The 22,125-nt window shown below is 47.3% G+C and overlaps 1 protein-coding gene across 6 annotated transcripts in view; it reads left to right on the top strand.

The window, feature by feature from the left end:
- Positions 1-22,125, top strand: part of Anks1a (ankyrin repeat and sterile alpha motif domain containing 1A) — a 165,340-nt gene that overhangs the window by 31,735 nt on the left and 111,480 nt on the right. The window lies entirely within an intron of this gene.

Here is a 22,125-nt window from a genome sequence, read left to right as displayed (position 1 = left end):
GAGGAGGCGAAGCCGGAGGGGAGGGCGTGTTTGGGCGGGAAAGACATCCTTTTGGGGGCTAGTAGTGAGCTGAAGGTCCGAGTTGGCTAAGAGGATATCTGCAGATGGTGTCCAAGCAGAGACACTGTGCATCAGGGTTCCAATGGGAGAAGGGCCTGGATATATCTAAGAAACCACCAGGAAACTGACGGAGTAAATGGAGAGTTAGATTGGGTATGTGGTTTGGAGGATAGGAAATTGATTCATTCATAAATAGGCACCAAATGTTAGCTTTTGCAAGACTGCTGTGTTCATGCAGGCTTATCTCTTAGCTGCTTGGAGGCTGAGCCAGGATCATGAGTTCAAGGCCAGCCTGATCAACTTAAGTGAGCTTGTGTCACAGTTTTAAAATGAGATCTGGGGTTGTAGCTTGGTGGTAGAGAGTGCTCGCATCCCATAAGTAAGGCCCCAGGTGGATCCCCAACACTGACCAAACAGGGCAACAGTAGAGTGCCACTTAGAACACCAGGGCTCCACGCTCCGGAACCGCAAAAGGAAGTTGAAGTCCAAATAGATGAGTCAAGTGTTGAAAGACGACAGTGACAGGGTGGAGGCCGGCCAGGAAGCTGCTCTCACGGTGACCATCTTTGGGTCAGGAGTTAGCGACAGTGACAGCCATGGGTTAGGGGAAGGAGTATAGCATGGAAACAGCTCCAGTGTCCAGGGTTTGAGGACCAATGAGGCACAGGGTTCAGCGCAAGGTGCTCCAAGTCTCCAGCTCCACACAGCTCACTGTGTGGTGTGGTGGGGGGTGGCAGTGGGGGTGGACATCTAAGAGAGAAAGGGGGAGGTGGGGGCAAGTTATTAGAGAGACCCAGAGAACAAGATCTGATGTGCTCCTTATAACTGAGCAGACCGCTCTCCAATCTGAGCTGGCTTCTTTGGTCTGTAGTCAGAATCCAGAAGCAGGGAGAGACAGCTGATGTGTTCCTGTGCATCCCGATGGCTGCTGTCTGGCTTTGTCCCTGCCTGGATCCTCTTGACCCCAGGCTTCTCATTGGATTTGAGTCCTTCCATTGGAGCCTCTGTGCCTCCAGAGAGCCTGGGAATGCTGTCTTCCAGCCTGCATGCAGAGGCTGCTGCTCCTGCTGTGCAGGCCTGGCCTTGCCCTCCTGGTCAGGCTGCCATAAAGAGATTACACTTGGACTGTGAAGGATGCCCCACAGTGGAAGGGAGAAGAGGGTTTTATAGCCGAGAGCCTCCCGGGGTCATTGGAGGGACTGGGATTTCATGCTTGGGATCACCCTGTCAGGAGTACTCTGTCACAGGCGAGCTGTAATGGTGTGATAAGCACCCTGGTGTCCTTGGGCCAAGGCATGAGCTAAGCGCTCTGAGGAGTATGCTCTCATAACAGGGAGGCTGGGCTGAAGCTGCATCCAAGTCCGATGACTGTCTCACAGTTATTATTTTTATTTTAGAACAGCCCCCTCACCCCCCAGCCCCCTTTTTTTTACTCACTTCTTTGTGCCTCACACTGTTCTCATCGCCTTATGTCAGTCATTTGGTCTCCATAACCACCTCTGAGGAGAGCATGGCTGTGTTATTGCTCCTCACCCCCTATTAGCTGTGCGCTGACTTTCTTTCAATGTTGTGTGTTTGCTCTACAGTGGTCCCATGTTACTTAGGTTTTCTGGGGTTTTCATTTGTTTGTTGATTGGTTTTTCCAGATACAGTTTCTTTGTGTAACAGTCCTGGCTGTCCTGGAACTCATTCTATAGACCGGGCTGGCCTTGAACTCACAGAGATTCTCCTGCTTCGGCCTCCCAAGTGCTGGAATTAAAGGTGTGCGCCACCACCTGTCTTGGGGCATCTTCATACACATCTATACTGTGTATTGTGTACCTGTTTTGCAGATGAAACTAAGGCATGGTTACGTAGCCTCCCTGAGAATGCTCACATGTGATAGGGTGGAGGTCAAAAGGACAACTTACAGGAGTTGCCTTCCACCATATGGGTCCTGGTATTGAACTCAGGTCATCAGGCTTGGTGGCAAACACCTTCACCTGCTGAGTCATCTCGCCAGCTCCCGAACGCCTCACTTTTAAGGTTCAGAGACTGGAGGACCCTGAGTCAGGCTTGTGGCAGGAGGATTTGGCTTTTGGGACTAGCCTGAGCTATATAAGGAGAATATGGGGCGGTGGTGGTGCACGCCTTTAATCCCAGCACTCAAGAGGCAGAGCCAGGTGGATCTCTGTGAGTTGAGTCCAGCCTGGTCTACAGAGTGAGTTCCAGGACAGGCTCCAAAACTACAGAGAAACCCTGTCTTGAAAAAAAAAACAGAGTTAGGAAGTCCCGCACCCGAGTAGGTGGTGTTTTGGTGGTTGTGGTACCGCACCCGACCCTGGGCACTGCTAGGCCTGCGCCCACCGGTGACCCTGGGCACTGCTAGGCCTGCGCCCACTGGTGACCCTGGGCACTGCTAGGCCTGCGCCCACCGGTGACTCTGGGCACTGCTAGGCCTGCGCCCACCAGAGCCTCTCCTCCTAGCTTCAGTTGAGCTTCCATTCCTTTGCCTTGGCTGCAGCTGCGCCTTCGAACATGTCTTTATCTGAAGAACACAGGGATTGGATGCTTTTGGTTCCCTTCTTACCAAAGTGTCTGGTTCCTAATTCTTCCCGTGATACAGATTCCTGTGCAGATGTTATTTTGGTATTTGATCAGATTGTATCTGCTATTTTGATGTGATGTGATGTGTGTGTGTGTGTGTGTGTGTGTGTGTGTGTTGCTGGAAATTGAACCTAGGGCCTCCCATATGCTAGTACTCTACCACTGAGTTGTATTCCCAGCCACCCCCACCCTTGAGGACACAGTTGCGCAATTGATAGCACACCCACAGAGATGTATCACCATGCTCTAAATTTTAATCACCCCCACAAAAGAACCCTGTTGGTGCTGCCCGTGTGAGTGGGTCTGTTGCCAGTGTCATGAGAAGGCAGGATGTAGCTGTTCCTTTTTTGCATTGTCAAGGAATATTGTGCATTGGTATCCCGTATTTTGTTCATTTTTTATTAGTTCATAAACGTTTAGGTCCTCAAAGCCTTTGAGTTATTATGACTGATACTTCTTTGAACATTGAGACACAGGGTTTTGTGTGGAGATATGCCTGTGCCTGCATTTTTCTCATAGTGAAATGCTGAATTATGTGGTTATTCTATATTTAGCTTTTTGAAGACCTGCCGAGTTTTTCCTGAGTGGCTTCATCATTTTCTTGTCCGTGTAGGTCTTGGTACTTCTGCATCCTCACACATTTGTTACTGTTTGTCTGTTTTTACTTTAGCTCTCTCTCTCTTTTTTTAAAAATTTATTTATTTATTATGTATACAGCATGTATGCCTTCAGGCCAGAAGAGGGCACCAGATCTCATTACGGATGGTCGTGAGCCACCATGTGGGTGCTGGGAATTGAACTCAGGACCTCTGGAAGAGCCGTCGGAGCTCTTACCCTCTGAGCCGTCTCTCCAGCCCTTCTTTCGCTCTTTTAAGTTGCTGTTTCTTTTTTCTTCTGAAGATGAGCTCTTACTGTGTTCCCCAGGACGGCTCTAAACTTCTCAGCCCAGAAATCCTCCTGCCTCAGTCTTCGGTGTGACCGGGAGGGACTACAAAGTGACCATATACCGTGATTTTGAAAACTTTTACATTTATTTCATAGGTAATGATGCCAAGCATCTTTTCCCAGGCTTATCAGCCGTTTACATTACTGCTTGGAAGATAGCTGTTGGTCATATGGGATCGGTCTATTTTTACTTATGGAGTTACAATTCCTTTTGAGGGTTTCCTTTGACAGTCTGGAACTTAAGTCATGTCACTGGTCATCCCATCGCTGTTTTTGTGGACTGAACATCACAGTCTAAGTAGATGTTTTGCAATCAGCGATTAGCAATGAAAGGCTGAAAAGATGTGACGTTCAGGCCGGCAGAGGGCCCTGCGTGTGTGAGGGGAGATAGCTGCATGCGCCGGCTGTCGCACACGGCAGAACTGCATGGCCCTCCCGAAGGGCTGCCTTTCCTTTAGACTTTTGGCGTCTTTGGATTCTCTGATTTCTTCCAGTTCTTTTGTGGCTTTGATTGACATCTTCCAAAAGCCTTGTCAAGGATGGTGTCTTTGAAAAAATGCTGAAAGATCGGATTAACGTAATGTGACTTTATTTTCAGGGCTGGAGGTGTGGCTCAGTTGTAGAGCACTTGCCTAGCATGCATGTAAAGCTCCAAGTTTAATCTGCCACACGAAAAAACAACAAAACCCCATCATTTTTGCTTTTGAGAATTGTTAGTCTTCCTTGACTACGGTGGCCTGGAGTTGACGTTTTAGGGCTGTCACTCTGAAGACTGGGCTGTAGCCCGGGATGCCAAGGCTGCAGAGGGTTGGTATGAAAGGGAGAGTATGCACCCAGCCGACTGACTGTGTGTGTTGGAGAGCTGAAGGCTGTTTTATCTGTGTATCTCTCATAAATGGAACCTTTTTGCAGAGAGCTGAGGGGGGAAGGAAGCCTTCACTTTGTTCCCAGGACACATGTGGACTAGGTGAAAGTGGGTTTTCATCACTGGTCTCTGGAGCTTGCCTAGGGTCTGGTGAGCTTTATTTTGGCTTCACTCCAGACCCCTGCCTGGTTATCGTCTGTTTTCTCAATGGCACTTGCATGTAGCTAGGGAGTCTTGCCTACGTCCTTTTCACTGAACCTTTTGCAAGAATACAATCCTTGAAGCTTTGCCTCCTCCCTAGTGTGAGGCACTGGGCCTCATGACAAGCTGGCTCTGCTCCAAGCTGCCTTGCTCTTGCATATGTGAACCTGTTTGTTTTGGCCGAGACATGTAAAGAAAATACCCTGCACATCCCAGCTGGAATAGCCTTGCCTTTTCTTCTCTCTTCACTCCTCACCAGCCTTCCTGTCTTCCCTCCCATTTTACTCTAGGTGATCGCCCAGGTCTCTTCTTTCCTCAGTTTCTCTGCAAGCGGTGGCCATGAGAGGCCGGTGTCCCTGCTCACTTGAATAGAAAATCCTTTCACTTTTCTGGAGAGGAGCAGGCTGTTTTCCTTGCCTGCACACATGTGCCGATGTGTGGTGGTCGGAAGACAATCTTTCAGTGTTCCTCAGCTGGGAGCCACCTTTTTGTGAGACAGTGTCCTACCGTCCCTGCTGACCAGGCTGGCTAGTCAGTGAGCCTTAGGGAGCCACCTGCCTGTCTACCGCACTTGGCTCTCTGGGTGGGTTCTGTAGCTTGGACTCAGGTTCTCATGCTTGCAAGGCAAGCACTGTACTGACTGAGCTGTTCCCTCAGCCCTGTGTTCCATTTTTCAGTTTTTAGCTTTCACATAAAAACTGATTGCCTTGATGCCAGCCTGCATTAAAACCCGCTGAGATGAGACTTGCTGATGTTAGACTTTGTCATTTACACGTGACTGAAAAAGTTGAGGACTGGGATGGCATACAGTATTTGTGCCCATTTCCTGTAGCCTTGGTTGTCTTCTTTAAACCCTAAGACACAAACATTTGCAATTACTGCCTGCCTTTAAGAAGCCCAGTGGGGCCAGGGGTGGTAGTGCAGACCTTTAATCCCAGCACTTGGAAGGGAGAGGCAGGCAGACGCAGATGGATCTTTGAGTTCGAGGCCAACCTGGTCTACAAATCTATTTCCAGGACAGCCAGGACTGTTCCACAGAGAAACCCTGTTTGGAAAACAAAAAGCAGGACAACAACCACCACCACCACAACCAAAAAGGCCCAGTTGGTAACACGGCCATCCACTTTATAACATCACAAGTTTCAGGCTGGAGATGTTTGTCGTGTGTATTCTAGGCCCTGGGTTTGAGCTCCAGCAATGAGCAGGGGTGAGAGAGGTTTCATTAGTAATTCCTGTGTCTGGCCACTGGCTGTTCAGGAGACCCTCGAAAGAAAGGTGATGGTATATTTCCTGAGTAGAACTACCCCTTTGGAGCAGCGATGACCACATTTCTCATGTCCCTTAAAGCAGGGCTGCTGAGGGAGGCTCAGGAATTTGTTTTAGAGTACTAGCAACCCCTGATCTGTATTGTTTGCTGAAGGAGGACTCAGGCAAGCCAGCTCTCCTCCAGTGTGGTGATTCAGACGGAGCCGGAATTGTGAGGTACTGGCCAGCCTGCCCTCAGGATATAGGACCAAGGTCGCGGTTGGGGATTTAGCTCAGTGGTAGAGCGCTTGCAAGGCCCTGGGTTCAGTCCTCAGCTCCGGGGTGGGATGGGGGGGGGGGGGGGGGGGAGGAGTGGGGAGGACCAAGGTCATTCTCTTTACCTTTCTGTATTTCTGTATGTATTGGGGTGTGTGTGTGTGTGTGTGTGTGTGTCTGTCTGTCTGTCTGTCTGAGTAGTTACAGGTGCCTGAAGGCTAGACATTTGCATCACATGTCTTCCTTTATTGGCCTCTGTCTTATTTTTTCAGACATTATCTCTCATACAACCTGGAGTTCAATGATTAACTAGTCTGGCTGGCCAGTGAGCTCCAGGAATCCCTATCTTCACCTCCCAGGACCAGGATTGTAGGTGTGCACACCTGGCAGCTTTCCATTTTTATTTTAAATTTATATTTGTTTGCATGCATGTGCCTGCTGCTGTGCATATATGAAAGACAACCTGTAGATGTTCTGTTTCTGTTCTGTGGGTTCTGGGGCTCAAACTGAGGTTGTCAGGCTTGGTGACGAGTGCTCTTACCTGTGGATCCACTTTGGCAGCTGCCTAAGTGGTGAGCTGCTGGGTAATGTGGGTGCTGGGGATCCAAACAGCAAGCTCCTTACCCACTGGACCATCACACCTTGCTAGATTTCCTGTATTCCTTGCAAGAGCAGTGTGAACTCTTAACTGCTGAGCCATCTCTCCAGCCCCTCGTGGAACATTTCATCTCCCATCTGCTCTGTGTGTGAGGCTTGTGCTGAGGACCATGTCAGTACAGAGGTGAGACTCCCAGGGCTGAAGCTGACTTAAGTAGCTTAGTGTATCCAGGTGTGCTGATGCACGCCGTTACCCCCAGCACTCGGGAGGCAGAGGCAGGCGAACTCTGTGAGTTTGAGTGGCTTGTTCTACATGGTGAGTTGTAAGTCAGCCAGGGGCAACACAGTGAGACCCATTCTCAAAACAAAAACAAAAATAAAAAACACTTGCCTAGAAAGACATGCATGTATAGACACATCAAATTCCTTTTTATTTTATGCTTTTTTCTTATTGGGCAAAGTCCAGTGGGAGTTCTGAAGAGAGAAGATACTACATTTATGAGGAACAGTGGTGTTTGGGCTTTACACTTAGAAGTCAGGACCTGGACTCAGACACTAGTTAGTGCAGATCCAGGCCAGATCCTCACGTGTAGTCAACAAGGAAGCACAGAGCCCTTGATGGCCCAGTAAGGTTTGTGACGGAGTTGAAGTCCCTGTTGCCTCATGGCATGGTGGTCATCATGAGACTACAGCAGAAGGAATTACCTCACGGGGCAGTTGCAGATGAAGCAAACGTCCATGCAGCTGCTTTTTATAGTTTTAGTTACCTGCAGTCAACTGCAGTCCAAAAAATTAAATGGAAAGTTCCAGAAGTAAGCTATTTACAGTTATTTTTTATTTTTGTTGTTTTATTATATATTTAAGAAAGGGTTTCTTTGTCACCGAGGCTGGTCTTGAGTCTGTGACCGTCCTGCCTCATTCCTCATTCCCGGGTTACTGGCATCTAAGTTTTAAGTAACTTTTACTACAGTATGTTCTTATGAGTTACTGTGAATCTCTTAGCCTGCCTAATTCTTACCTTGTACATACTTACTATGTAGGGGACATGACATAAAAGGGGTCGACTGCTGTCTGTCATTGTGGGCATTACAACATGGTTGTGGACACATCCCCCGTCAGATACAGGGGCCATTGTAATGTGGGGACAGCCTTAGATGCTGATGTTTAGCAGGCCTTGTTTCTGTGGTGGAAGATGAGAAGAGGAAATGAGGGCCTACAGCCCTTGACTTGCTACACGGTTGGGGTCCAGCCCCAGCAGTGCAGGGCTCAAAGGGAAGCCTTAGAGTGGAGCATACTGAACTTTTCTATCTGAGGGACTTAAGGGAAAAGATACTCACACTCTCTCTTGACGGTTTCCTTCTTTAGTCTCTATTCTTCTGTATTCTTTCTTGTTTACAGTTCTTTCTACTGTATACTTTTTTCCTACAGCTTATATACCCCATCAAAATTTTTCAAGCAACATAAGAATTACAATGTGGTTACATTCTGTTTTTCAAGTGAATGATTTCAATGAATATAAAACAATCAGTAAAAAACCAGCATGTTTTTCATATCCCTTACATGATTAAATATTTTACGTATTACAGGTGGAAAACAAATTATCCCAAGAACCCATGTACATTTATGCCCAAGCAGCTTGTTATAGATTAACCGTGTGGGCAAGCAAGGTATTTTTCTCAGTCAGGTCTTTTACTGGCAGGCTGCATTTTGCAGTTACAAAGAAAGTTACTTTATTACTTATCTTGAAAGTTAATCTTATGAGGAATCTTAAAGGAATCAAAAAACCTAAACTTTTATATATAAAAAAGAATCAGTCAGCTCTACTTTAAATCTTTAGGATACATACTCACTCATCAATGGTTTTTTATATCAGGAGATTGAGGGCAGAAACGGGTATAAGGAATTAATCATCACCTTTGGTCATCAACCCATCCTAGCAAGAAAGGCATACCAGGTAATGATAATTGGCCTGCTTTGTTTTTGTTCCCTGAGCTTAAAGAGTTTCTCACTCAATTATGTGCCTTTTAGTCTAACTTTAAGTTCTTTTCAAAGCTTTGTTTCAGCTGTGATGCACTCCAAAACCTGTGGACACATACCCCAGTATTAAGATTAGAAGAATTTAAACTAGCTGGGATACTGAGATTCAATTGTTTTTTTTAATCATTAACCTAAGCCACAGTCTATAAGGCTCCTCAGTAGAAACTCATGTGTTGTAGCTGTATGACACTTTCTTGTTCATAATTTTAATCCTCAAAACTCTATTTAAACAAACAATTATTATTATCATCATTTTTGACAGTTCAGCTTAGGAAGAAATCATCTTCATAATAATCCATAGGTAAAAATGCCCAGTAGGACGGGATACTTCCACGAGATAAACATACTACATTACAATAGTGGGGATCTCCCCACACCCATTCACACCATGCCAGACACCTGAGAAGAGATAGCAGCAGCAAACATGTGAAGGCACTGAGATTCACCCGTCAGGGAGTTTCTTCCTGGTGGGCTGACACCTTCAGCTTCAATTGACATCAGGTGCTCCTCTAACCTGGCCATGGCAACTTACAGCATGAGGCAGTAGGGAAAGGCAGACAAGGAAGTCTTAAGTGGTATACAAATGTCAGTGTTTTGTGAGGGCTGGTAAAGATGTTAATATTGGGAATATTAAGTTGTGGTTGGCTCAGCCAAGGCGTTAATTCTTTCCCTGGCTTGATTTGACCTCATTCTGAAGGACCAGTAGCTTGCTAGTGATGGGTAGACTCTGGTAATACGGTTTACTCTGTTCCTAAGAGACGTTTGTGAGGACTGGGACCTGAGCACATTCATAGCCTCGTAGCCACCGTGGCACTTTGACTGTTTCCTTGTCCTTTGCTGTTGAACTGTCCACCATATCATCATTGTAATGCAGTCAGAATAGATGCCTTGTGCATTTATCCATTTAAGTACATTTGGTGTTGCATAGTGCAGCTAGGGCAGCAGTGGAGTAACGAGATGCAACACAGTCGCCTGTGGCCAGAAACAGCTCAGATTCATCACACACTTGACTTTGAATTGTTTTTTGGTCATTGTACATCCAGAAATATCTTACCATTACTATTATTTCTTCTTATTATAATTATTATAATTCCCACACTCAGTTGCAGGACTGCACATGGTTTTAGCCCACAATTTTGAAAACCTTAGGTATAAAAACAAGTGTGAGGTCAGGCACAAAATCCTCTGGTCCCAGCACTCGGTCATTCTCTGTTAGTTCCAGGCCAGCCAGAGCTATGTAGTATTATCCAGTCTGAAACAAACAGAAAAACAAATGTGCCTTAAAAGCGCCTAAGTATTACAGCATTCGAATATTTAGTAGCTGTCCTGACTGCGTGTGTGTGTGTGTGTGTGTGTGTGTGTGTGTGTGTGTGTGTGAATGTATACGTCTGACTTTTTGAGATTGTGTCTCACTGGATAGTTCAGGCCAGGTTGAACTCTATCTTCCTGCCTGAGTACCTTCAAACCCAGTTTATGAATTTTTGTCCTTAAAACTATTTGGTTTTTAGATGACATGAGGGCCCAGGGTACTGATTTGGGCCTTTATATTTAATAAATGCCGTCGTCTCACAGACAGTTCACAGGAGGTTGGAATAGTCCGTGGGAGTAGAAGTGTTAGTGATTGAGGCCTCGACCCCTCTGCAGCCAGCTGAGCTCCCTAGCGCGTGATTGCAGAGCAGGCATTGACCCCAGTGTCTCCAGAGCCCTTCCTTCCGGGGCAGGCCCCTCCTCCCACAGGCGGGAGCCAATCAGAATGTCATCTCTTAGAGCGTGGTGCAGTGGGCATTCAGTGAGTATTGTGAACTTGCACCGTTTGTCTCAGTATCCCGACCTGAGCTGTGGGGACGTCCTTAGTTGCCTTCCTTTTGCCTTCAAGTAATCAGAAGGAAAAAGTATTTGGAGCTGGGTGGTGGCGGCGCACACTGGTAATCCCAGCACCTGGAAGGGAGGCAGAGGCCAGCCTGGTCTACAGAGTGAGTTCCAGGATAGCCAGGGCTGTACAAAGAAACCCTGCCTCAGAGGGGGAAAATGTCTTTGGAAATGCCTAAGGGCAGTTGATGCTCTTCATTCATTCTTATAGTATTCCCCATTCTGCTTAGAAGATGGGACAGAAATCAGCCCCAGCAAGCTTGGGAGCCAGGACATTTTTTCTCCTACGGTCTTTTCACCTTGTGTTCCAGCCTGTAGGGAGGAGCTGAAGATACTTATGGTTTGGAGGAAGCCCTGTGTGTGGCTCAGGCCCAAGCCTGTTGTTATCTGGGTCCTGGAGAGATGGCCACAAAAGAGTTCATTTCCAGAGTTGGCATCTCACACTGTACATTTGCTTTTCACTCCAAGAATAGTCGCAATATCAGCAGGCATGTGGGTCTAAGAAGAGAATGTCTGTGCTGATGAGCACATTGTGTCTGTAAAGTTGGTTCCATGCAGTGAGCCCTGGAAAACCACTGCCTGGAGATGTAATCGCGCAGGCAGAGCTGCCCAGTGTACCCCTCACCTGGCTGAGCAGTGCAGCCCGATGACCCGGAGGTGAACAGGGCAGCCTGCAGTGTGCTGTTTCCTTGTCTTTCTCAAAACATGTACTTAATCAGTGTTAGAATGTTCTAGACAGTGCGCTCAGAAGGCCTTTGTCCTTGAAGCACCGATGGGAATCTACATGTGACACATAAGGGCACGTTTGGAGGAAAAACAGAAATATGGGACATGATTCAATTTGGAAGTCTGTAGAACGTAGGAATATTTTTTCTGATGATTCTTCATAAGATTGTCTTTTGTACATGTTTCATATAAAATCAAATGAACCAAGATAGAAGTGTTACTGATTGAAATTTTCCTAAAATATAAAACCTATTCAAAAGTATTTATGTAATATGCCCTCTTGGTTAAAAAAAAAACAAACTATAAAATTTACAAAATATATCTATTCTTTGGATCTCTTTAGCTTTTATTATTTATTTATTTAATTTTTTTCGAGACAGGGTTTCTCTGTAGCTTTGGAGCCTGTTCTGGACTAGCTCTGTAGACCAGCTGGCCTCGAACTCATAGAGATCCACCTGCCGCTGCCTCTTGAGTGCTGGGATTACAGGCGTGTGCCACCACCGCCCGGCCTCTTTAACATTTTAAGAAATTAATTTTTTTCCCTGCATATACAGATACAGTCCATGTTTGACTTGTTTCAGTGGTGAAAGCTGACCTACCTTTATGTTTTTTACATTAATGCATTGTTGATGTTTTTATTATTATGATTTTTTGTAACTGTGTATTACTGTGGATATAAATGGACACCAGGGTCAGTGGATCCCCTGAAGTTGAAGTTATACACAGTTGTGGGATGCCCAAACATGGGTGCCAGAAACCAAACCTGGTTCTCTGCAAGGACAGTTGCAATCTTAATTGCTGAGCTACCTTTCCAGCCTTTTGGGTTGGTTTTCTTTAAAAATTATGAGGAGCTGGGTGGTGGTGGTGCACACCTTTAATCCCAATACTCAGGAGACAGAGGCAGGCAGATCTCTGTGAGTTCCAGGCCAGCCTGGGCTACAGAGTAAGTTCCAGAATGGCCAGGGTTATGTAGAGAGACCTTGTCTCAAAAAAGAAAAGAAACTATATATTATTATATATAGAGAAAGCGTGTTTACCTGTCAGGATTATTATTATTATTATTGACAAGGATCTCTCTCTGTAGCCCAGGCTTTAAAGGTCAATGTCTTGTCTTCCCCTCTCAAGTGTTGGGATTGCAGTTGGAACACTCACCCAGCACCAGGTATTTCTAACTAAAGGAGCACATGACCTTTCTTCTTTAGTAATAGATGGATCGGGTTCTCTGATGTTTGACACTCTTGACAATCCTGACTCAGTTCTAAGATTTGACCCAAGCTGCTCCTTTAAAAAAAACCAGGGTTGGGTGCTGGAGACATGGCTCAGAGGTTAAGAGCACTGGCTGTTCTTCCAGAGGTCCTGAGTTCGATTCCCAGCAACCACATGGTGGCTCACAACCATCTGAAATGAGATCTGGTGCCCTCTTCTGGCCTGCAGGGATATATGCAGGTAGAACATTGTATACATCATACATAATAAATAAATAAATCTTTAAAAAACAACAACAAAAAAGAAAACCAGGGTTGTCACCGAGGGCAGAGTGCAGCATGGTAGGGAACCCCAAGGAGAACTTCATTTCAGATCTTTTCTAGGTGAGGGGTCGATACAATCAGCCACTAAGTATTGGCTTTTGAATGCAGTTGTCCTGGCTGTAACTCAGGGTAGGTTCCTCATTGCCGTATCTGCATGCATGGCTTTTGGTGGCAGCCCCGTCTGGAGGATGTGAAATTTTCCCCATTAGCTCTCCCAAAGGTGTGTCCAGACTTGGGCATTGCAACATCACATGGCCATCTATGAAGTTGATGTTCAGGAGCTACACCATCCAGTGGCCATTTAATAAATCTCAGAAAAACAAACACAAACCCAATTTGTTTGAAGTGGTTTACAGTTTTGCTGGGCTGGGTTCATAGCTCTCCTGGGGAGGAGAAGACAGGAGGACCTGTAGAACTTGGTGACTAGCCAGTCAGGCCAGGTTGGTGAGTCTGGGTTCAGCGAGAGGCCCGTCTAAATAAGGTAGCGAGTAAGGTGTCATCCAGTCTGAACCTGCCGTGGTGTGTAGGCCTTTCGGTTTTGCTTGGCTTGCCTTTTGTATTTGTGGAGGTAGAGGTCCTTTCTTTTCCTTCTGTTGCTTTTCTTTCCCTGTCTTCTGGCCTCTTTTTTTCTTTTCTTTGAGACAGGGTCCCACTTTGTGTCCCAGGCTGGCCTCGAACACATGTCCCTCCCGCTTCAGCCTCCCAAGCGCCAGGTTCACAGACACGTGCCGCCACGCCTGCTGTTCCTTTCTTCTAAATTACTTCCTGGTTTGGGCATTAGAATACTGCCAGCCCTGCAGAATGAGTTAGCCGGGTTCTCTCTGCTTCCCTATTCTGAAAGGGAAGACAAGCAACAGGTTCTGTCTCCTCTAAATGTTTGGTAGAACTTACCAGTAAAACTTTTTCTGGGCCTGTCATTTGCATTTTATTGAGGGAAGGAATTGAGGGTTCAATTTCTTTAATAGATCCAGACCCATTTATATCTGTTTTTTCTTCAATGAATTTGGTAGGTTGAGGCTTTTAGTTTTAAGGAGTTTGCTCATTTCTTGGAAGTTCTAAGGTGTGTGGGCATAGTCATTTATTGTACTGTTCTGTTCTCTTCCTGTCTGTGAGCTCAGGGGTGGCCTTTGATCCCTGTTTACTAATGTTAAGTTGTGTTTTCATTATTAGCCTGGGATTATGTTCATCAGATTGATTGATTTTTTTTTTCTGGAGTGTGGGATTTTAGTTCATGTTATAGCTTACACTTGCTCTTAGCTAAAAGGCCAAGAAATGATGCATAATTTAGAACATGATGTCCTGGCCTTGAGTTACCACTGTTTTTAACCAGTCACTGATAGACATGTGTGCTTAGAGGATTAGCTGCTGACACAGACACATCATTAGATCGTTGTGGCATCCATAGACTTTGTAAGGTTTTCAGCAGTTTTAGGAACTTACACGTAAGTCTCAAATTGTAGCTTGGGGTAGGTAGTGAATCGGAGGGAGTCACGTAGAATTAACAAGTTGGGCAGAAAGCATCCAGAATAACCGTGTACCCTCCTTGAGGTGACGTCACACCACTGAACATGCTAAAATTTGTATAATGCAAATTCTTATTTTGCTATTTGGTGTGGAAATTGGAGTTGATAGGTACCTGCTGTGACAGTCTAGTCCACAGGGGAGTGTTGCCATCTTGTCTTTCTAGTACAAGTGGCAGTCACTGAAGATGGAGTTTCTTTACCGGTCTAGCTCAACAGCCATGATGGCCGCCCTCTGTCCTTGTCCACGAAGCTTCATTTGGTTCCTTATGGTTGGATCGTGACTAGTTACTTCCTGTAAATTTATAATCTGGAAGCCGAATCACTGTTTGTAGGGACACCATCTCATTAGGAAGCTGGTTTCCTCTTTAGCCATGTGACAACGTCTGTTACTCCTCCAACAGCAGATGTCACGCACAGCGGTGCTGCTTCAGACCATGTCCGCCAAGCCTCGTCCTGCCAAGTGGGAATCACTTTTGAAAAATTCCAAGGCAAAGCGCTGCACTTCTAAAAGCTGGACGAAGAATTCGACAGCAGAGCAGATTTGGAACACTGATTAAAGACAGATCTTAGCGTTCCTGAGACAGGGCCTGGGATTAAGCTAAATTTAAACACATTACAAGTAGAAACAAAGAGAGTGAGAGAAACCTGGACTTAGTCAAAGCCAAATCCGGTTTTGTTGTTCCAAAGTAACTTGCCTTGTTCAGCTGTTTTCATGAACGGAAGTTACAGCTAGATGACTTACTAAATTATGGAGAAATAACTTCTCGAAAAATTAGTTTACACAGAAGAGCTTAAGGCAGCAGAATTTGACCTGTACAGCTATTTCAGAAATAATGACCATGTTTCTCTCCCAAACTGAATACAACTAGTGTAATGGAAAGAACATTCCTGAAAAACAAGAAGCCTGGCTTCTAGTGTGGCTCACCCATTTAATAGCTGTGCCCGCTGTCCTCTGTGGCCATTCCCATCTGTGAAGACAAGACACTGGACAGGTATTTTGGGTATCATGCAGGTCCCAGAGATAAGGAAATGAGTCTGAGCGGACCTCTGCCCTTGAGGAGGCAGCGAAGACAAGGAAAGGCGGCGTTGGAGAGGCTGTGGGGGAGTCGTCTGTGAAGGCCGGGGACTCACTTGTTAACTCAGCCTGGAAAGTGGGGTGACACTGTAGTGGGGCTGTGAAGGATTCTGAGATTTCAGAGTTTAAGGCAGAGAGAGCAGTGTGTGCAGACAGACACACAGCTGATACCTAGGGTCTGCAGGAGGGTCGTAGGTGGTGCCCAGTTGGTGGTTCTTGTGTGGCAGGCTGAGGAGCTGTTCCATAGAGAGCAGCCTGGAAAGCTCTGAGCCAAACCTGACTGGACGAGCCCTTGAGAGAGTTATGATCTCTGTAGGATGTTTGTTGCCTACTCAAAGCAATCTTTATCATTTTGGGGTGATTTCAAGACTAAGGTAACTTTGAAAATAAAACTGTCTCAGGGAGGAAATCTTGGGTTTGGACGCTGCTGCGCTGGTCTGAATGAAAATGGCCCCCATTGGCCCATAGGGAGTAGCGCTATTAGGAGGTGTGGCCTTGGAGGAGGTGTGGCCTTGGAGTAGGTGTGGCCTTGGAGTAGGTGTGGCCTTGGAGGAGGTGTGGCTTTGTTGGAGGAAGTGTGTCACTGGGGGTGGGCTTTGAGGTCTCAGATGCTCAAGCCAGGGCCAGTGTCTCCCTCTCTTTCTGCTGCCTGCCAATCTGGATGTAGAATTCTTAACTCCTCTTCAGCACCATGTCTGCCTGCATGCCACCATGCTTCCTGCCGTGATGATAATGGACCAAACCTCTGAACTGTAAGCCACCCCAATGAAATGTTTTCCTCTATAAGAGCTGCTGTGGTCATGCTGCCTCTTCACTGCAGTAGAACACTGACTAAGACAAGCACCCATGTTGCCCTGCCATTCACCTCTCCTAACCTCAGCTGTCTCAGTTCCTGCCGGGCTTCTCAAGCCACTAGCCTTTGAACTCACTGACCCCTATGGTCAGTCACCTCCCCTGTGGCTAAAGTCTCCAGAGCAAGTTTTTTTTTCACAACCTCTATGATTCAGGGACTCCTTTCAGAAGGACAGAGAGTGATTGATGTTCACCCTCCAGGGGCTGAAAATCAGGGACCACAGTGGCCCTTAAAAAGGCGCAGAAATAAATGTCCCTTGAGCCCTTTTCTGTGCATACTCTGCCGTGACTCTCATAAGTGGAAGTCCATCTCTCTCTGGAACAGACCTGGCTTCTGTTATGGTGGGGTAGGGAGACAGGGATAGGTGAGTAGGGCCTTCACTCCACATACAGTCTGTCATCAGGGTGGAAGTGGGGGTGGGATGGACAATTCCATAGTGGAAGCCTCTAGGTTAGGGGATAGAGCTGGCTAGCAGGATTCTGAAGATGCATTACAGACTTAGCTGTCCCCGAAGGAGGGAGACTGGAAACTTGACCAGGAATCAGGGGCTCAGGGACTTTGAAGCTTAATTAGCAGGTTTCTTCCTCAGCCTGCTAAGCAGACCTACGGGGCTCCCAGAAGGCTGACTAGACTCCAGTCAGGGAAGGGGCCGCCGTGCATGTTTTACTTCAGAAGTAATGCATGCCCCATGCCCAGAACTAGTCAGGGCTGACTGCTGTGTTGGTGTGAGGTAAGGTCACATCTCCAGACTGAGGCAGGGCGCCTCCCCCTTCCTCCAGCTTCGCATCAGCACACACTGGTCTCCTTCTTGACTCTGGACATGGTGTTTACACAGAATTGTAAACTGAAGTCATTTAAAACGTAAGTACTTCCATTTGAGTGTGCAGTTTTGGTTTCACATTTATTGTTCCACTTATTCCGTATAACAGCTCTGAGGGCTTCCTTGCCGTTGTTCATGGGGATCTCAGTTATCAGATGAAAATCACCCTGTAGTTGGCCGGAGACTCTGCAGCTGATGTGTCTATCCAGGCTCCCACTGGTTCAGTGTGAGTGTGAACAGTGACTCTAGACCCTGACATCCCACTTATTAGCCACAGTCATAATCCTACTTTAGTCTGTGGCCCTTTGAGACATCAGGAAATACCTGGATGTCTGATAATAACTTTTGACATGCTAGTCCTGTTTGCACGAGTTGTTTCTATAGTGAATACTGTTGTCATTTGAATTTCCTCCAAACAAGATTATCATCTTACTACCGTAAGATTATATGGACCAGTTGATACCTCTCAGGACAGCCTCGGTACTTCTTAGGTAAAGAAGTCAAAGTGGGTTTCTGGAAACGTCAGTGGATCTTCAGTTAGACCTTTTCATGTCCCTCTGGGGCCCAGTCTGTGCCTGGAACACCAGGGCCCTCACTCTCAGCATCAGCCTTCCCATGACCCTGGGGAGAAACAAGAAGAGCAAGATGGGAGGAGAGATGTGCTGGGAGTTGAACCCCGGTCCTCTGGAAGAGCAGCCAGTGCCCTTAACCACTGAGCCACCTCTCCAGCCCTCATTCCTAAAGAACTAAGGTGTTGAAGGTACTTTGTGCGGCACTTCACTGGCGATGAGAATACAGTGGTAAATAACACTTACTTGAGTTTGCCCTGAATTGTTTGTGGTCTGGTGAAAGGGGCAATAAATAATGATAAACCACTCTGAAGTGAGACAGGCGGTCTTGAGAGCGGCCAAGTACAAGAGCCCAGCTCTTTATGGGGCAGCCTGGCTGGCCAGAGGAGGTAGTGTGGGTGCCCTGAGGAGTCACTGCTGCTCAGCCCTGGACAGGGGGTGCAGGGGCTGACTGTGTGACAGGGAGAAGCAGAGAGAGTGGGTGTTCCAGGAACTGCAGAAACTGTAAGGAATCTGGTGAAGGCCCTATTGCCCCATCACTCCGGTGTGCCTTTCCTTCCTGGTGAGATCCAGTCCACAGCACGTGTTCCTTCAGCAGGATGCCTCACATTGGCTGGGCGTATTTCCTTTTCGGGGGTTGGTATCTTTTTAAATAAAACCCCAGAATAAAGCAGTAGCCTTTCCCTCCGTCCTGCCCTCCTCACAGCTGAGCACTGAACATTTGAGGGTCAGGAAGTATTGCTGAGGGAAGTTCAGCCAACTAAAGAGAAATGCCCCAAATCGTAGTGTGAACCAGCGGGGCGAGGTGGCTTACACACATGTGTTTATTTTTGAGTCCTCATGGATCATCTTAACGCGGTAGGGGGCTTCTTGGCACTCACCCTGTGGGTGTGGTCCACAGGCTTCTCTGGCTTCCCTGTCCGTCACCATCGACAAGCAGGGCTCAGGGCACAGGGCACGGGGCACGGGCACGATGCTTCACCTGCCTGACTCAGTGGTGAAAACAGCAGGCCCAAGAAGAGACTCCAGGAGTTTCCAGGTGGTCACTGATCCCAAAAGCCCGCCTGGTTCAATGTGTGATTTGTCTCCCCACACTGCCAGCTGGAAATAAGGTACAGAGCAGAATGGGTGTCACCTGTCTGTCTGCCCTTTGGCCCGCCCTCCCCTCCAGGCTATGTGTGGTTGTGTGTGTGCACAGGTGAGGTGGAGTGCTGCCTTTCTTGCTGGCATCTCCCTCTGGAGAGAAAAGCCCTTCAGTGTTGGAGCTACCCGTTACATGTCTGACGCGAAACTCCCAGGTAACCAGACTTGTACATTCCAAAGTGGACTAGGGCTCTTCTAGCTGAGCAGGTGGCCCCAAGAGTCCTTAGTCCTCTCTTCTCATCTGGAACAGCGCCTGCTTCACAGTCCCGTATTTTCTACTGCCCTTTCCTCCACAGTAGTAATTCCGGCTGTGGTGGCCCTCCCTCTCCCTCTCTCCCTCTCCCTCTCTCCCTCTCTCCTTCTCTCCCTCCCTCCCTCCCTCCTTCTGTGTGTATGCATACCTCCCTCTGTCACTCTCCATCTTAGGTTTGGAGGCAGGGTCTCTCACTGAACATGGGGCTCACTGATTTAGCCAGACTAACTGACAAGTGAGCCTCTGGGATCCCGTCCCCCACCTGTGATTATCAGTGCTTGCTGCCATTTTTTAAAAATTATTGATTTATTTTTATTTTATGTGCATTGGTGTTCTGCCTGTACGCATGTCTGTGTGAGGGTGTCAGATCTTGTAGTTACAGATGGTTGTTAGCTGCCTTATGGGTGCTGGGAATTGAACTCAGGACCTCTGGAAGAGCAGTCAGTGCTCTTAACCACTGAGTCATCTCTCCAGCCCCCTGCTTCTTCATTCTTAAAGCTTGGCTGTCATTTAGGTCTTGGCTGTGGAGGAGAAGCTGTCGCTCCCTTGTCACTGTGTCCTGAAGATGTTGCACTGGTGGTCAGTGTTGGATTGTGCTACTGTGCCTGTCACAGTGGTTTATCTGCCGAGCCAATTAGAATACAGTAATCCTGTTTCCTTCTTGTGTAATTAATTTGATTTTCTTGGTTTTCTGAGTTTACATCCAAAACCACTGACTATACTTGTTAAATCCCTAAGGTTTCCCACATCCCAGGCAGGTGTTTACTCTGCTGTCACTGTCTCCTGTAGACATTCTGTTTCTGCAGTCTGAGTCCCTGGGCCTGGCTGCCTGACGCCTCTCTTCCCTTTTCTCGTTGGGCATGTGTTTGATAGAGTAGCAGCACATCCTCCAGCTCTCCTCCCAAGAAGGTGTGGGAGGTCAAATTTGAGGTCTTGGGTGTCTACAAATGTCTTGCCCTGAGCGGTGACAATAGTGTGTCTGTGAGAGAGGTCCAAGGCAGGAATGATTTCACCTCAGAAGTTTGGAGGCATTGTTCTCAGACATGGGGCCCCTAGAGATACTGAGAAGAAATGCACGTGTGAGCTGCCATTTCCCCTCTGGAATCATGGCAGGTGTTGTCTTACGTGTTCAATATTCGAAACCTTGGGTGAGTGGATGTGTGTCACTGGGACTGAATCGAGAGTGTCTGGCAGGCTGAAAGCAGCCCACCGCTGGGCCTTTTACCCCTTGTTGTCGTTTAGAGACCGGGTCTCAAAATGCAGCCTCTGCTGGCTTGGAACTTGCTCTGTAGACCAGGCTGCCCTCAAATGCAGAGGTCTGCCCGCCTTGCCTCCTGAGTGCTGAGATTGAAGTATGGGACACCACTCCCGACCAGTTTCTTGCTTCTCTGATTTTTTTTCTTTTGTCTCTTTCTTCTAGAACTCTGAGTCTTCTGATCTTGTCTTTCCTGTTTCTGTCTTGGTTTTTCTTTCTGATTTATTCACCTTTGTCATTTGTGCTTTGTATTTTAAACTTTTGCAATCATTTCCAGTTTCCAAGAACTTTTCAATGGTTATTTCCTGTTTTTCTCCTGACCTGTGCCTGTGTGGTGTGACATTTTGGGGGTTACTGGCTCCTTACTGTCTATCTTCCCATACTGAAGGTTTCCTCAGTGCCCAGGATCCCTGGCTGTCATCTACTTGTGTAAGTCTGAGACTAAGAAGCTGCTTGGTCACTGTGCAAAGGCAAGAAGAGCTTGTCAGTGATACTCCATATCGTGATATAGGGTGATAGAGCCCCCACGTAAGCTGCTGCTGACCTTTACTGTGGAGTCATTGTGGCTTCAGGAAGGAATCTTGTAGTTTCCGGTTTGGGTTTGGAGAAGGCCAAGTGGGCCATGGGTCAGGATCCTATCCTTTGAGATGAAGGCTTCCTCTAGGAAGATGGCTCAGTGGCTAACATGAGACCTGACTTCTGTTTCCCAGCAGCCACATAAAAGCTGGATGTATTGGTGCATACCTGCAACTGGGGACTTGCTGGCCAACCAGCCTAGCTAGAACAATGGGTTCCAGGTTCGGGGAAAGACCCTGTCTCAAAACAAAAGGTTGAGCTCAAGGGAGATACCTGATGTGGGCCTCTGGTCTCCCTGTGCACATCCAAGTCCATGAACCTGTGCGTACACACGCTCGTGCACACACACATGCATGTGTCCACACAAAACAGAGTCTTTCAGGACTTTTCCAGCTCCTGGCATGCCTTCTGCGTGGGCCGCACTTCACATGCTGTTGAACATGTGTGTGAGTAAGCCCCTGCCCAGGACCCCGTTGGCCAGACCTGACTCACAAATGCAGTGCATTATGTCATATGTCTATTCTCCCTCTGCCTGGCAAGTGCAGTTCAGTGCCTGCAGGTGTGACTGTGCTGTGAGGAACCGGGACGGAGGCTTTGAGGCAAGCTTCGGAGCCGAAGAAGGACCATACCTGCATGTTCTCCCTTGCCCTGTGCAAAGTTTTTAGAGGTCATCTCTAAATGTAGGTGCTTCTGAGGCATCAGACATGGCTGCTCCAACAGCATACAGAAGCAGTGAAATGGCCATGAACACACAATAGGCCCTCAACCCTAGTGTTGTGAATCTGGCTCAAGCTTCTAGAAGTTGTGAATGATGAAAGTCCTGGGTGACCATCGTGGAGTTACAGATGTGTGGATAGTGGTGTGGAGTATTAAGTGGTTTAGGTGGTGCGTCTGCCACGTGAAGACAAGTTTTGAGGCCAGAGCCTAGACCCTGAACCTGTGTCGAAGGCTACCCCAAGGGTTGTTGTGACTCCACGGCTGCAGAGAGTTGTCTGGATCTGCCCTGCAGGTCAAACGCAGAAAGTAGGACTCTGCAGAACCTTCCCAGGAAGCCTTGTTTAGGAATCTCCTGATTTTAGGTCCCTCCCCACCCCATTCTCTTCTGTGCTGTGTGGGGTGAGC

Source organism: Onychomys torridus, chromosome 18 (assembly GCF_903995425.1).
Source record: "Onychomys torridus chromosome 18, mOncTor1.1, whole genome shotgun sequence".
NCBI lineage: Eukaryota > Metazoa > Chordata > Mammalia > Rodentia > Cricetidae > Onychomys > Onychomys torridus.
Note: the sequence above shows the minus strand (reverse complement) of the source record. Positions and strands in the feature narration are given on the sequence as shown.